General features: G+C 49.8%; 1 protein-coding gene across 2 annotated transcripts in view; it reads left to right on the plus strand.

The window, feature by feature from the left end:
• The window catches only part of LINGO1 (leucine rich repeat and Ig domain containing 1), a 153305-nt gene that overhangs the window by 43517 nt on the left and 97045 nt on the right, over positions 1–12743 (plus strand). For both annotated transcript variants that reach the window (XM_042021784.1, XM_042021785.1), the window contains one exon: positions 7573–7615. The gene's annotated coding sequence lies outside the window, so the exon portion shown is untranslated. The remainder of the gene's footprint in view (positions 1–7572; positions 7616–12743) is intronic.

Raw genomic sequence — 12743 nt, forward strand, 5'->3', positions numbered from 1 at the left:
AATGAGGAGGGGGATCCCATTCCCTTGCTCTCTGCACAGCCGCTGGGGGAAAGGCTGTCTCACACAACAAATGCATTTGTGCACCTTTTCTGTGCTGTTCAGGACCCTGCTACCTCGTGCTGGTCTGCAGCCTGTCCCTGCTTCTCTTGGCCATCCAGCACTGCCTGCATCCATCTCTAATCCCCAGGGGCCGATGGCTCGGAGAGGAGTTGACCATCCCACCTCTTCTCTCCCCTCTGTGCATCTCCCTGTGATCCTGGCCCCTTCCTTGGCACCCTGGCTCCGCTCCCAGCCCTGCATTTGGTGCTTGCTGGGTGGATGCTGGGAGCTCCCAGGGCCCTGCGCTGTGCATGTAAATGTGAGAGCCTGAAGTCTTGGCAGAAAAATTTTGCTGTGCCTGACTTGATGCTTGTAGCTTTTATTGGAGCAGCCAGACAGGAGCAGGACAAATCCAGCGATCCGGGGCAGTATGGGGGATGCCGACTGACGTCTGAGCTGCTTTGCTTCCCCTCCCTTCTCCGCCTGCTCTGCTAGTGCTGCTCTGGACTGGAAAGATGTGACAGGTCCACTTAGCAGGAGAAAAGACCAACTGGAGGGGGCTGAGTGACTCTCCTGCCCTGCACCCAGTGCCCTCTGTCCAGCCTTACCCAGACCCTGCGGCCGCCCCTTTCCTTCCTGGCACTGACATTTCACCCTCCAGTGCTTTCAGCTGTCAGCCAAGCTGCACATTACTTCAATTTATGCAGAGGCCTCAGTTTTACTTCTTCCTGCAATTTCTTCTGATGCTTTTAATTTTTTCCCCCCTATCAGCTGGGAACCTACAGATTATCCCATAAGAGCAGAATAAAGGCTTGTCAACCTTTCTTACGTGCTCCTTGAGATGAAAATAACTTCCTGAACCCCTTATAATGCTTTATTTTCTGCCACTTCTGCTACTCTGAGTATAATTTGACTGACTAAAGGATCTTGAAGCTAAAGGGAAAAAAAAGATAAAGTAGACTAATAATAATAATGGTAAAAACTGCTCCCGAGGCTGATAAGGGCCTGGAGATTCACACACCGGCATTGCCTGCCAGGGCAGGTGTGAGCCTGGCTTTTGTTCCCCAGCTCTGTAAGCCAGTGCTGGGAGTGGGGACAGCCGGTTTCTGCAAAAATGGGATGTTTTTCAAGAGAAGAAAGGTATTGTGTCCCCTGTGATATGGAAATGAGTGGGGAGGTAAGGGCAGGGAGAGAGGATTTCTGATGGTAATGAGGTTTTACACTGGCTTTCTTGCCTTGCCTCCATCCCTCCCTTTCAGCTGTAGGATGGGGTTTCAAAGGCTGTTGTATTCTTTTCCTTGGATTGTTTGTCATGTTTTTTTTTTTTTTTAAACCTTGCCTGTTGTGGTTTTTAAAGATAAAAGGTGGGAGCCGAAATGAAGAATTTTCCTTCCCCTTCATTGGAAGGGCTGGGAGATGGCTGCAGGAGTTATGGTTTCTGATGTAAGGATGCTATGAGCTCCCATAGGCAGGTTAAATGGGCTTGGGAATGCATTTCCTCTCCCAGCCCGTCCCCCAGCCTCAGCATGGCTGGAGAGGGATGTGACTTGCTGGCTGGAGCAAAGGCTGGTGCCAAACCTGAGACCACGGCGGCTGTGCCATCCTCAAGCACCATGTCACAACTCTGTAGCGCTGGTGGAAACCAGCCCCTCCACAGCTGTATTCGACTTGTAACTCTTGGATATTGCTTGTGACACCCCCTTTGGAGAAACAGCCTCTCTTTCCCTTGACATAGCTGAAGGCTGAGTATTCCTCTGGCTCCTAACTCAGCTGCTGCAATATTCCTTGTGATTGTCCACCAGTTGGGCCTTATTTTAGTCCAACTTTGCCTAGATTCCAGCCTCCAGCCACTAACTCTGGTCCAGCATTTATCTGCTGCCTTGAGGAATGCTCTGTATTCCAAAGCCCTTCCTCATGTAGGAAGCTCCACCTCTTGATGGAAGGGACTGGACACAAACTTCCTGTGCAGTGAGAGCGTAGGCAGGGAGGGCAGCTGGGCTGAGCTCCACTGTCAGTGCTTTTCATTTGTTGTTGATCTGAGGAACTTCACTGGACCTCCCAGGGGAGCTGCCTGCCCCTCCTGCCCCTCCTGCCCTGCAGGGAAGGACCACTGAAACATGGCTGCTTGCAGAAAGTGCTGATTCAAACAAGCTCTGTCAGGCTGCCGCAGGTCAGGAGGGCTCCCAGGTCAAATCCACTCTTAGGGCAGGAGCTGCAAGCAAAGATGCCTCATGGTGAGCTGTGCTGGTGTTTATTCTGGAGCTCCCTTTCTAGCCGAAGCCCTTGAGCTGTGCTGGTGTCACTCCCCCCTTGCCCAACAGACATTGCTGCTCAGCTGTTTGGTTTTATCCTTTCCTAATTTTACAAGAAGTGACAGTAAATCTATCCCCTATGCACAGGACCGTGCGGGGTGTTTAAACAGTCATTCGCATCCAGATGTGGTGATGGCTTTGGGGTATCTCCTGGCAATGTGGGTTGGTGCTGGATATATTATGCTGTAAAAGTTAATGTTCAGAGTCTGATATTCAATCCACAAGAGCAGGAGAGCATTTGGCCATGAGCTGTGCTCTGTGGGGCAATCCTATCACCTGTGGGTGCCTGGGGTGTCAGGGTTGTCTCCTATCAGACCTTCCTGCAGATACTGTCATTGAAGGGCTCCCAAGCACAGCCGAGGGTACCTACACAGCTTGTCTCCACATCCAAAAAGACCATTAGTCTGGGAGGAGGAGGAGGATGGGGAGCAAGGGGACGTGGCAGAGGAAGATAAGGCTGTGGAGCGGAGGATTTGTGGGAAGTTAATGGGCGTTGAATTGGCATTATGCCCCAGCAAGTTCTCATTTCCCTGGCTCTGTGCTGGCTCATCCCCACCTCAGAGCAGGGAGGGAGCAGGATGCACCCACAGCTGAGAGCTGTGCCCCAGCACATCATGGCTGGGGAGTGCACGGAGCCAGAGTTTGTGGCCCTAGGACCTTGGGCACACAGCAGGTGGCAAAAGGGATAAAGCAGAGGAAAATGAGGTTGCTTCACTGCTGCCCCGCGGGTGATGCTGAGGGATGCTCCATTTTAAATCAAACCCAGATCAAAGTGGAGATGGCTCCTCTGCTGCTTGGGGATGCATAAGGCTGTGTCTGAGCTCATAATGTAAGGGCAGCTTTTACTACTCAAAGCCATCTCCTTGCTCTGCTTCACTCCTCAATGCTTTCACAACAACCCAGTATTTGCTCTGCTTCATATTCCGTTGGCTTGGAAGAGCTGGAGGGAGATTGCCATGGCTTCCCCCCTGGGCAGGAGTGCTGGCGGGGCTTGGCCTCTGCCTGCTTTGAACTGGGAAGGATGCTGGCTCTGTAGGAGAGTTATTTTTGAGGCTTCCTTAGCTTCTAGCACTGGGGCAGGGTATTCCCCCCATTAGCTCAGCCTGCATCCCCAGGGCAAGTCTCTGATGAGGAGCCAAGGTGCAACAGAGCTGGGGGCTGGCAGCACAGTCCAGCCCCGTGGGAAGCACTGCAACTTCCCTCTCTGTGGGGCAGAGAGAGGCCATCGCCTCAGCCAAAGCAGAAGTGCTCCGGTGTTGTTATTAGCTCTCTGGCTCAGGGGTAACAGCTCTTCTCCTGTGCCTCCTGAGCACTCTCAGAAGCAGCACCATGACCACTTAAGTCTATCCCTGTGTCCCGTGTCGTCAACGTGCCACCCTGGGGAGGGCTCAGCAGTCCAGGAACATGACAGCAGTGCTTGGCATAGGGTCAGGAGCATCCTTGATGGGGCACACCGAGTTTGGGAGCCACTGGTGAAGGGTCAGCCCTAGGGATGTGCTTTGGCCCCGGCATCCACATTTGCCCTCTTTCACATACCCCACACAGCTCAGAGCTGCCTGGGAGAGGTCTGAGAGCAGCAAGGGGATGTGGTGGGATGGTTGCCTGCAGGCCAGACCCTGCTTGGTCCAGAGGTTTCTGCAAGACTTTTTCCCTGCTCGCATTCCCTTGCTCAGGCCTGGATAGATGAAACGGACTTTACAGCCCCAAATCCCTTAATCTCCAGTATACTTAGCAGTATTAGCCAGACTACAGAAGTCATGTACACAGTAATTGCACTCAGTGGAGGACACTCTCACAATTTCATGCTGGAAGGAAACGTGTTATTCATTTTCCCCTGTCTCCCACCTAGCGATGCAGAAATACATTGGAGTCATGATAGGGATACGTTAAACATGCAGAGAAATGTCATAGCTGAAATACAACCTGCTCTCCTGGCAATTAACCCAGGCAGCCTTGCAGAAGATGTGCAGGGTGAAATCTGCTCAAAGTGGGGCCTAAAGCTTCAGCACATCTTAGGTACTAATGCTAAGCAAGTTATGCTAAGCAATTAATATCCTTTACTTCTTTACAGCCCTCCCTTTGTTTTTATTAAGCATCCCTGCTAATACATTTAGCAAAGCTTGCAAAGCCTTTCAAAAAGCATGGGCAGCTTCCATAATCTTATATACAGAATGATCACAAGCACCAGACCAAATAGACTCAAAGCTAGTAAGATTACCACTGGGTGGAGCAGGAGGTTATAAATTCCTGTGGCTGTAGGTGACCACCCCAGGAGAGTTTCCCACCAGTGGTCTTCTCCATCTCTCTTTCCTCTTTTGAACACATACTGCATTTCATCCACATTATGGTGGACAGTGATTATAGTTTTTATCCATCAATTCATATATGTTTTAATACTTGATGTAAGTCATCATGTTGTGATAATTTCCTTACCAGCATTAAGATTAATTCCAGTTGAAGTAGGTAACAAGTCTTTAACTAGCGTATAATTAGACTGTAACAACTGGCGGGACGTAACAGGAGCCGTATAATTAAAATCATACCCTATAATTCCACTAAAGTTACGAATGCAAATATGCGAATGATTACTTGTATCTACAGTAATATCACCTACTAATATAAAACCACAAAGAGTCCTTAAGAAAACATATCCTTTTCCAATATATATAAGTGCAGTTGCAGGGATTTCATCAGCATGTGTTTCAAAATGACATACATTTTGCTCAGTGTCAAGACATGTCTTGGGGTTTAATGGTGTTTCTTTTACAGCTGAATCCTTGTTGTTCCCATGTACTGTTGGCCACATGTGTCCACTTTGTGGTACCCATACTTTATGTTCTATGGGAAAGAGGATGATTGTATCATGATTTAGTGCAACAATTGGGTATATGCTGTATACTGAAGCATTATATTATTAGGACAGAAACTGTGACCTTATTGTTAATGGGGTCATAATTGGCCAAATACCACCAGGATTAAAATTCTCTTTCAGTTCTGTTGTCCCAAGCTACTTTTCAAACATCTGTGGGTAAGGTGCCTTCTTTGCCTACCCTCATAAGTGCTGCCACTGTGGAGTGCATCCGCATTTGAGTGTGGATACACCTAAGAGCTGGTGAAAGACTGCCCTGGACCATTCCAAGTGCCTCTACAATCAGCTGGTGGTCTCTCTCATTAATTTTCTCCCACAGAGGCAATATATCAGATAAGAGCCATTGATTAGTCCCCAATGCTAATAGAGAGGATCGCAATGGGTGTTCTAATTTGCTTAAATCACTTGTTGTTGCACTTAGTTTATTTAGGAGCACTTCAGCATCTATACCATTAAGGACTCCCAATCTTGTCCCCGTAATACCAGTTGCATCCCTCTCTGTTTGCTTTGAAGGGGGATGAGCAGAGAAAGGGTAATCAGTCCTGGGTCAATACTTCACAAGTGATTTTAATTGTATACTATTACTTCTTAAACTATTATCTGTCATCATGCAACAACTGGTATTAAGTGTTGCGCAGCAGCTCGTATTATCAAGGCAATGAGACCTGTCCTCCTGCTTACCTCTGCCCAGGCTAAATTATAAACCGCATCTGATGGACACCAGAAAGCAAGAGTTGTCCTGTCAGGTGTTTCAGGAATTGGGAACCCTGTTCCTGTATAATCTAGGGAAACTATCTTCCCTTTGGATTTGTTAACTTTCCACTAATCCGGATCATCCATCATTTTTATCCTTAGCTATGCTGTACCAGTAACAGAGTCAATAATACCAAGAGTAGTGAGATGTCCCATTCATTCTTAGCTGATGTGAGAGTTTCTCCAGGAGTCAGTCATTTGTCAGCTGGCTGGCTAGTTACCACCTGCTTGATGGGAGAATGGTGTATCCATCTTTCTTTTCCTAAACTTTTAACAGCAAAATAGGAACATAGTAAGATGGTATATGGTGCTTCCCACTTAGGTTCCAGTTTGTATTTTCATGAGAACATGTTAATTAAAATGTCATCTCCAGGTCGTATATCATGGACATGTATTTCCAGAGGTGTAGGCTGATACCATTGAGCATATTGAGCATATTTATGTTGTTTTCAATCCCTTCCTGCATATATATGATGTATTGTGTCAACCATTCATCAGATGAGACCAGTAGGTGTCTTAACTGTGTATTACCTTCTTTAATAAGGCCCTGTGTCAACCTTTCTTGTTGGAAAGGCTTCTGCCCAGCCTGGTAACTGATGTATTATCACTAACAAGTGTATTCATTGCTGCTACATCAGCCAAGGCATTTCCTTCCCTAATTTCTGTAGTGGCCTTGGTATGTGGCTGGACAATATATTACAGCAATTTCTTTGGGTAGCTGGGACTGATTCCAGCACTTCTGTATTTCTTCTCCACTTGATATTTTTTCCCCAATGATGCAAAAAATCCTCGTTCTTTCCATACTTTGCCATTGTGTGGCATACTCTGAGAGCATACAGAGAGTTTTTCGGCCCGTTTCCCTTTTCTCAGTTGTTCTGTACATGTCAGGGCTACCAGTTCACCCTGTCCTTGCTGGGAGTGTGCCGTGGTTACACTAAGCAATTAATACCCTTTATTTCTTCGCAAGGTGAGGAGCCAGTCCCTCATCTTTACAGCTGGGTGTTTGTACATCCCACGCCTGGTGCTGCTCCTGTTTGCAGAGCCGATAACTGATGGCAGAGAAGACTTTACTGTCTGAGGAGTACTTATGCAAACAAGCACAGTGGCTTAATAGGGAACACCCAGAGAAATCTCCAAAGAAAGTGCTGTAAATTCCCCTTCCCGTGGATTTATGGGGAGATTTTTCACAGATATTTATGGTTTCCCAGGTGCGTTGTTGTGACTCCTTAGTGCAGATTTGCATGGTGTGCTCCAGGAGCTGATGAGAGGGGAACGTTGATGGGGCAGCCTGGTTCGTACCAGGATGGGAGTGGGAAATGGCTCCTTAATCCCTTGGTGAATTCCACCTGTATGCAGCAGCTCAGAGCTCTGCCAGCACCAGCTGAGCACCTGGAGAGGCTGGCGAATGGGCCTGGCTGGATTTTGGTGGCCCTGATCAATTTAGATGGTCCTGGTGCAATGCAAGTGTAGGTCACCTGCCACAGCCCTGTCTGAGCATGCTGCCCCATCCACCCCTGCAGGGCTGGGTCACACCAACACTCTGCTGTTGCTGTCCACAGCCAACCCTTGAACCACATCTCTTTTTCTCCTCTTTTCCAGGTTATTTGCCTCACCAGCAGGTCCTTGTAGGATTTCAGCTCTGGTAAGTGCAGTTGTGTTTTCTCCTCGCTGAGTCCATGCCAGTTGCGAAAGTGTTGTGTGGGGTTGGAGGGGCAGTGGGGCTGGGCACCACCACTGCTCCCAGGCAGGTGGAAGAGCCTGAGTGTGCCTCCGTTAAGGAGCCAGTTCCTGCTGTGCTTCACCCCAGAATTATTTCCCCTCTGTGTGAAAATACACTATGTCTATCAGTGCCCTTCCACAGTCCATGGAGGGAAACAGTGTGGGCATCTTTAATCATTCCTGGGTGAACTTTGTTGGATGTGAGAACTGAAAACTTTCGTGATTGGCATGATGATTGTAATAAAACCTGGGAGGTATCTGGATGGGACTCAGGGGACCTTTGGAACAATAAGAAAGTGAACTGATGGGTGGAAGGAGAGCACAACCTGCCCTGGGACCTCTGCAGAGGAGGCAGGCTTAGAGGAGCATTTAGGACCTGGAAGAAATGTGAATGTCAGAAGCTGCAGTCCTGGCTGCAAGCTAGTGTTGTCACCTGTAACCTTTCCAGGAATGTGCTCCTCTCAGGCTATCCGCTCTGCCACCAGCCACCTGGCTGACTTTCCTGGGGAATCAGTGGGTAGAAGGATAACATTTCTGGGCTTTCTCAGGCTCAAGTCCCTGTGCCATTCAGTGCTTGATGTTTTCACACTTCTAAAGTCCCCATGGGTTTTCTAACCTTACCTCTAACCCAGCAGAAAGGGTCCTGGTTCTGTGCTGGGATAAATTAGCAGGAGTGTCTCACAATCAGCGTGGCTACCATGTATTGTGTCATCTTCACCTTTGTCCTCTTGACATGTTCTCTTTTAAAAGTACGCATTTATCAAAAAAAGCAGCCTCTTTGTTTGATGCTATCTCATGGTTTGATAATTAAGTCCCATGGAAGGCACTGACATCAGCCATGTGCTCAAGGATTTGCCACCGATGTCCCAGGTTGCATGGCTCCATTGAACTTGAGGGGTTTTCTTTTCTTTAGCTGCAAATGGTTCACTACTTGGGGCCTAAAATTATTGAAGGGAGCGTTGTTATGGTGATCTCAGGGTTTTGGCGTGACCTTGCTCCAAGACAGAGCTGTTCTGCAATGGGGACACCACCGTCTAGGGCAGATCTAACCATGGCAGGGGGCAAACGAAGGTTGTGTATCCTGGTGCCTAGGGAACTGCCCTGATGTCCTCTCCTTGTGCATCCATCTCACTGGAGGGCATCGGCCATGGTGTGAGCTTACCCCAAAAGCTATTCCTCACTCCAAAACTGTGCAGACACTCCTGATCCGTGATAATTTTCTTGTGACCTTGGCAGCCTCATCTGGGAGCAGCTCAGGGCCTTGGGAGAGCTGTGCTGCATTGAGGAAGCAGCACTGCCACACTCCAGAACATGGAGAAACTCCAGCCAATAGGTGGATGAACCAATCAAGTGATTTTTCTGTGTCAGGGCTGTGTTACATGGGAAGTGAACATACAGCTCTGTCTTCCCAGACAATTCCTGCTGCAGCAGCTCTGGCCACACTCCTTCCAGCAGCAAAAAGCAAGTGTCTGTAGCTGCAGAGTGGGGACAGGCAAGACAGGACCCACTGGTCCTCGAAAAAGGGGAGAAAGTGGAAAATGGCCTGGAGGAGGGGGCAGTGGGGGATAAGTGGCCATGGTGGTAGAATTGCCTCTCCCAATGCAACGTAATCGGCTCACGGCTTCTTCTCCCCAATCCTCTTACACCCCTCCCTTTGCATATCTCTCCCCAGACGCAGCCATGTGTGTTAGCAGAGATAAAAGCTCTCTTCCCACGCGGGCTCCTCTCCCCCAGCATGCTTAATCATGAGCCAACGTGGCAAACAGCCTTCCTGAGAGATGCCCCGAGCTTGGCTCCTCACTCTCCTTCCCTGCCTCCTGCCTTTTGCCTCGGCTCCTGCTCTGCCCCGCACCCCAGGGCTCCCCGCACACCCCTGCAGCCTGCGCAGCCATCACGTGCCTCTGATAAATGAGCTTCATCTGCACCCAAAATTAATCACATTGTCATGCTGGCAGAGGATGAGGCAGCTGCACCGAAATGCCTGAATCCCTGGCTAATTTATCACAGGGGCTGGATGCAGAGCTGCTCTGCAGCTCCTGCCGCATGGGGACATGCTCCGGAGAGGCGGGTGGTGACAAGGAACTGTGAGGCCTGGGAGTGAATGCTCAGGAGGGTACATTCTCCTCCTCCTCAGAGCTCAGCCACTGATTTTCAACCAGGAGAACCTGGTGGGAGACTGCTTGTGCCCAGGAGGGCCGATGCTGCTGGTGACAGCCGGGCTCCTCCGAGCCACCTTGGACCTGGGAGCTTCTGTGTCCTCCTGCGCTGGAGCATGCTCAGGAGCCCAGAGCAGAAGACTAATGAGGGAAATGAATATGAGGGAATTATTCCAAAGCCATGGTCTTTGCGGATGGTGGAAGCAGGAAGCACCCAGGCAGGATGATGTGTCTTGTTCACCTTATTGCTCCAGTTTTGCTCATCAGAAGCAAAGTGTTGACTGGCTGCACCTGTGTTGCCTGTGATGGGCTGGGATCAGCACGGAGAAGCAGTTCCAGGGCCAAAGGCTCCCAGCTGGGCCAGTTCCTGGTACAGGATATCTGGGATGGGGGCCACTTGTGATGTTTGCTCCTGGTGTTGTGCATTTTTCTGAGATCCACATCATCCTGCTTGCTTGTTGGTTGCCAGCTGCTCCTCTCCATTTCAGTGTGGGCTTGCTGGGCAGACTCTCTTCTCCTAAGTCCATCCCTAGGACAGACGTGGGTTTCTCCAATATATTCACTCTCTCTTGTCTTGTGGCAATTAATTACTAATTCCAGACCAGACTCAGCTCTGGAGTGCTCATTAACTAATTGGATGCCTTCCAGCAAATCCCAGCAGCCCCTCCGCGATGGGAAAGTCATGCATTCCTTGTCTGCTTCCTGATTGCTTTGTCCCCCTGTAGTCGATGGGAGCACCTTGGAAGAGATCCACTGGGGCTGCTCTCCTGGAACTAGCAGGGGGCTGCTGACAACACAGCAGGTGCTTCCTTGGGGGTGCGTAATAATGGACAGCAAAGCAAAGCAACACATAGATGCCCTGGATACAGAGACTGGTGGCATCCTCCGCTGTGCTCCCAGCTGCTGGGAGAGGCTGGAAACCTGCTCTGCCCACTGGTCCCTGAGGGTTTCACACCCACTCTATTTGCAGATATTGTCGGATGTGGGTTTTTTCCTCGTTGCCTGGCAGAAATGCTGGAAAACTGTTGTCCTTTGCAGTCTGAAGCTCTGCGTTGCTCATGCTTCGCTGTCATGGGGGGAACTGGTCCCATGTTTTTAGAGAAAAGAGGCTTTTATCAATAAAATTGAGCTGCTGGTGCTCCCAGCAGCTTGCCCAGACAAAACAGTGAATGGCTTTTGTTAAAACTTTAAATCTTAACTTACAAGGGCATGGACTCCCTTAGATCAGCTGTAAGCTGGTGTTCAGATACACATGGTGTTTTGAAGAGGAACAAAGGGTGTTTTGGTCTCCTTTGCCTGTGAGGGTCACGGGGGGTCTCTGGCCACTGGGCACCAGCAGTTATGGGCAGCTGAGCAAGAGAGTGGAAAGCTCAGTCTGAGCATCTCTGAGTCTCCTGCTCAGACCCTGCAGCCTGCTGGGCTGACCCAGGAGCTTTCCTCCTCCTCGCATGCTTCAGAGTGGATCTTGGGGCTGGGCTATGCTTGTGACTCTGTTTCCAAGCTCTTTGGAGAGGCAGATGTGTGCATGGCTGTGAGCAGGAGACATGTCTGACCTGATGTTCATCCTTATTTCAACTCCTCCAGGGCCTTTGGGGGATGATGCAGCCTTCAGTCAGCACAGAGGAAGAATTACAGTCCTCTTGGCTCAGTTGCATGTTCAGAGTGAGCCACTGCCAAGGCAAGGGCTCCCATGGGTGCCACCCCTAACTCTGGTGCATGGTAATTGGTGCCAGTGGTCAGCATCACTCAGCCTTGTTGAGGCTGCCTACTTCACCAGCCTGCTTCATTTTTTTTTTTCCATATGCTCTTATTTTTTTAAGTCAGGGCTGCAGCTGAGGTTTTGTAGGCACCCTTTTGCCAAAACATGACTGGCTTGTGCCTGCTATTGAGTGGAGAGGCCAGGGAAGAGCCAGGGAGCAGCTGAGATGTGACGTGGGGAATTGGAGATGTGTGGTGACACCAGTGCAAGAATTGATCACACAACCTGGGAAATAACAGCTTGGGTTTCCAGAGTGTGTGTTGAGAGGGTGGAAGGCAGCGCTCCTCGGGAGCCTGGCAGCAGAGGACGTCGATGCTGGGAGACTCCAAAGGATGCCTTTGCTTGGGTTGTGTGAGGAGGAGTACTGAGGGTCAGTCCCAGGTCTCACAGAGGTGGCTGGGCTGCTGCTGGTGCCAGGACAGGGCAGGACCTCCTGCCAGAGTCAGGCCTGGGCAGCCGCTGCTGGCTCTGCTCAGCATTTACCATCCCCTGGGCTGGGAGGGAGCCCAAACACCACTCCAGGAACGGCAGAGAGGCATCCCCAGGAGCACATGGGATGCTCCAGGGATGTTGAGCCACCTTGGCAGAGGGAAACACTTGTCTGCCCAAAGAAAAGGCTTTTCCAGACTCTGATAGAGCTCGGGGAAAGCCTGTTGTGGCTGTTTTGAAGCACTCTGCGGTTGGAGATGCCCAAGTCTTTTGGGACTCAGAGTTCAGTTTCTGAAAGGACCCGTTCCCTAGAAATTCAAAGTAACTGACTCTGAAGATCCCTGTGTACCAGCAGGCAGGGCAACACTTAAGGACTTGTCACGGCAGGGCTGACACCAGCCTCCTTTTCAGGTGCAAATAACTGTGCCACAAATTACATCAGACTTCACTATCCATTAACAATCCTCTGTTCTCTGCTCTTCTGATCTTTCTTCAGTGTGAACAAACCAGGAGTGTTTCTTTGGGTCTAGTCCAGCCCCAGGGTAGTAAACTGGACATCTCCTGTCCCTCTGTCTCTTGTAGAATCCATATGGATGTAATGGATTTAGTGGCATCTTGCATTTTCCTCTGTCCAGGCACAAATAATGGTATTTCGCCCTGGCACCCAGTGGTGCAAAACCCCCTCACTCATATTTTGGAGAGGGCTG

This window comes from Corvus kubaryi, unplaced genomic scaffold (genome assembly GCF_017639235.1).
Source record: "Corvus kubaryi isolate FWS band 111438036 unplaced genomic scaffold, C.kubaryi_AGA036_p1.0 37172, whole genome shotgun sequence".
Classification (NCBI taxonomy): domain Eukaryota; kingdom Metazoa; phylum Chordata; class Aves; order Passeriformes; family Corvidae; genus Corvus; species Corvus kubaryi.